This window comes from Chaetura pelagica, unplaced genomic scaffold, assembly GCF_000747805.2.
Source record: "Chaetura pelagica isolate M959 unplaced genomic scaffold, ChaPel_1.0 scaffold1160, whole genome shotgun sequence".
In the NCBI taxonomy this organism is placed as follows: domain Eukaryota; kingdom Metazoa; phylum Chordata; class Aves; order Apodiformes; family Apodidae; genus Chaetura; species Chaetura pelagica.
Window position 1 is genome coordinate 93,848 of NW_009951727.1, and position 3,369 is coordinate 97,216.

The 3,369-nt window shown below is 49.6% G+C and overlaps 1 protein-coding gene across 1 annotated transcript in view; it reads left to right on the plus strand.

Annotated features, from left to right (window-relative positions):
• Positions 1-3,369, plus strand: part of IKZF3 (IKAROS family zinc finger 3 (Aiolos)) — a 27,819-nt gene that overhangs the window by 17,533 nt on the left and 6,917 nt on the right. The window lies entirely within an intron of this gene.

Genomic DNA, 3,369 nt, shown 5'->3' on the forward strand with positions numbered 1-3,369 from the left:
GAACCCCAGGACTGCAAAGCATCCACAGCAGCCACTCTGGCTGCTTTTAGCTGCAGGTTGGTGTGTTCCAGCTGCAGCAGCTGGGGAATATTTCTGAAAGAGAAGTTGAATGTGACAACATTGTCAGAGTGAGGCTCAGTCCCTGATAACAATCTCTGGTCACGTTGTTCTCATTGCTCAATAACCCACCTCTCTGTTCCACGCTCCAGCATTTAGTGACCACACAGGGGTGTCACAGGAAGCAATGCCTCTAATTTCAGCTCTGCTTTGTACTTTGGGGGTTTGTTCACAATGCCCACATGTTCTAAAAATTAGACTCACATTGGTGGCGTGACAGGAACCACACACTGGAAACAGCTCAGGCTAAATGGTTGTGCTGGGTTTGCAGTCTGGGCTGGAAGGAGGGATCTGCCCTCTGCTCCTCTGCAGGGTGACACCAGAGGGAGGTGACAGTGCTGCTTGAGGTGGCTCATCACCCAGCCCTCACAGAACATCAGTAGTCACTTGTCAGGGGTGAACCACATTTGCACAACCATTTTCTCCTGGATGTGTTTCATAAAGATCACAGCTGGGGTGTGAAGTTCAGGGACAGCTCAGGGGGCACCAGGGAGGGCTGTGACCAGTTTCTCATGGAGCAGGAGATGGTGACCCCAGTTACACAGGGGTCAGGATGTTGGGGCTGAACCCCATCCCCCTGCTGTGGGAAATGAGTTTGGCACCTGCAGGAGCACTGGTCAGATGTGACAGGAGGGGATAGGTCTGGTCTGCAGTTTCTTTCAGCATCCTGAGGGTTGTTGCTGTTTCCTGGCCATGCAGCTGAACCCCCAGGAGTGTTGGGCTTGCAGGGTGTTCCAGGATCACAGGCTGAAATAGGTGAAGAGCTTTAGAAGCTTTTCTTCATTCGTTTTTTCTCAGTGTAACTTTCAGTAAAGCACTTGACCATTTCTGTCAGACCAGCCTGAAAGGTATTTTTAGATCCACGTTATAGGGAGATAATTAGTTCTTTAATGTCAGGATGTGCAGTGGGTAAAGTAATTGGAGAGGGAGACACAGCATGATTAGTTCCCTCTGTTTGAGGAGTCTTTAGAGAATTTGGAGTGATTAAAAAAAAATGTTTGCTAAGTACTAAATTTTATTCTTGGATTGTTTGAGAAGTGATCCAAAAGAAATAGGTGATTTTAAGTCAGCTTTTGGGTCAAGAAAGCAGGGCTGTGGGAGAGCATCACCCCCTGTGCCTCGGGGGGAGCAGAGCCTGTCTCCCCAAGCCTGTGCTATGGAGACAGTGTCAAAGACCTTTTGTGGCCCATAAATAGATTTATTATTTATTTCTTTAGGAAAAAGCAGCCATCAGGAAGAAGCAGAAAATGTTGATGTGAAAGAAAAGGCCCCAGAGCTGCAGGTTGAGACTTAGAGATGTCCCAGAACACAGTGTTGGCCACCAGTGGCTGCCTCCCCAGCCCTCTGCTCTGAGAAAAGCCCATTGTTATCTCTGCAGGAAGCTGCTTGGCTGCCCCCCTGACACTAATTTGATGAAGTCCCCCCAGTGGCACATAAATAATATGGAGAAGACAAGTAGTCACTGATGGGGCAGCTCCCAGGGTGTCTGGGGCTGGTGGGACTGACAGAAGCTTCACTCTCTGAGCTCTGTCAGGAGAGGGAGAAAAAGGGTCTGGAAATGGGACATTAAAGCCTTGATAGAACAAGAGTGCAACTCATGAAGTGAAAGATTGAGAAAAAGAGGAACTAGAAGAACAAAATAAGAAGAAGGAAGGCTTGGCAGGGACCAGGGAGTTGCTCTTGTGACAGGCATGAATTGGGGTTTGTTGGGTTTTTTCTTTACAATGTACATTTTTTCACACCCAGCACTGTTTGTGTTATCCTCTTGTTCAGGAGCTGTGGGTTGTTAAAATTTCAATTCCTGTTATCAGTGACTTGTGCAATGATCCTGTCAGGATCACAAGCTTTCTGGATCAGGATGGTTCAAACCCTGACCTGCAGGTGCCCACAGATGATGTGGAGAGCTCAGAAAGCACATTCTGGGTTTTGGAGTATGAGAGTTAAACATCACTTCTGAAATTAAAAACCCCATAGGATGATTCTCCAGAATTAACTCGAGCTTCTGGCCAAACCCCAGAGGGGTGATGATGTTCTGCCTGCCCAACTTTCCCTTGTAGTTTCACCTCAATCTGATGTTTTGTCTCCCCTGCTGTAAACTGTTTGGTATGTCTTGGTATTTCAGGCTGGAAGCAGGTGCATTTGAGCTGCTGATAAATATATCTATGCAAATCTAAACACAGAGTAATTGGGAATAAAAACCAGACTAGAAGAGCAGTGTGGTGTTACCTCAGGCATTGCATCTGGTGCCTGGTGATCAGGCAGCTCCTGGCTGGGCAGGGCTGGGCTGAGCCCTCTCATCCCCTTCACCCTGAGTCACCTGTGGGTGCCCGTGGCACCGAGGGCTGGGGAAGCTCTGCACCTTCCCAAAATGCTGAACAAACATTCACAAACGGTTCTGGCTGAGGTTTGGTGAGTCATGGTGTGTGCTGACTGAAACTCCTGTGATATCAATAACAGCAACAATAAACAAGGAGTGACTGGCTTTGAAATGTGCAGGGAGATGCTGCTGACTCTGCTGTGCAGGGATGATGCTGCATTTTTATCTCCTGCTGTACTTGGCCAACAGCAGTTTAAGTCCAGTCCTTAATAAAGCTGCACTTAGCAGGGCTGAAGGGAGATGGAAGCACTTGGATGGTTTTCCTCTGGGGTTGCTTCTCTCTCTGGATAATGCTTCATGACTTCAGGTCTGCCAGGGCCATAGCACAGGAACTGGGCACCAGGATCCCTTCACAGAGGGGTCTGACCTGTGTTACCTTCAAAGTAACTGACCCTTGCTTGTCTCCCTTCTCTCCATAGATACCAACCCCTAAAGCCTTGGCCAGTCTTGCAACGTGTCCAGTTTTCACCACACTGCTCCCTAGTGCTGCAGCTCTTAGTGCTGCTTTTTAATGCAGAAGTGCCACTGACCCTTGTTCTTCAGGCAGGAGCAGGTTGGGGGAAGGTGCAGCAGCTGCCCCAGGGTTAGTCCTGAGGGGAGGTGGCAGTTGTGGGGGGAGGTGGCAGTTGTGGGGTGCCCCCCACAGCCCCCCTGGGGCTGCAGGGAAATGCTGGGCAGGGGGGAGCAGGGCTGGGGGGGGAGCCCAGGGGATAAATGGGGAAACCCCCCAATGGGCTCAGTCTCCAGGGAGTGATCCCAGGGGACAAGCACTTTCCCTAAAATTAGAAGTCTGTCATGAGGTTTAAACCACCTAATCCTGCCAAGTGTGCCAGAAAAACCTGTGCCTGATCAGTCTGAGCTGCAGCACTTGGGGG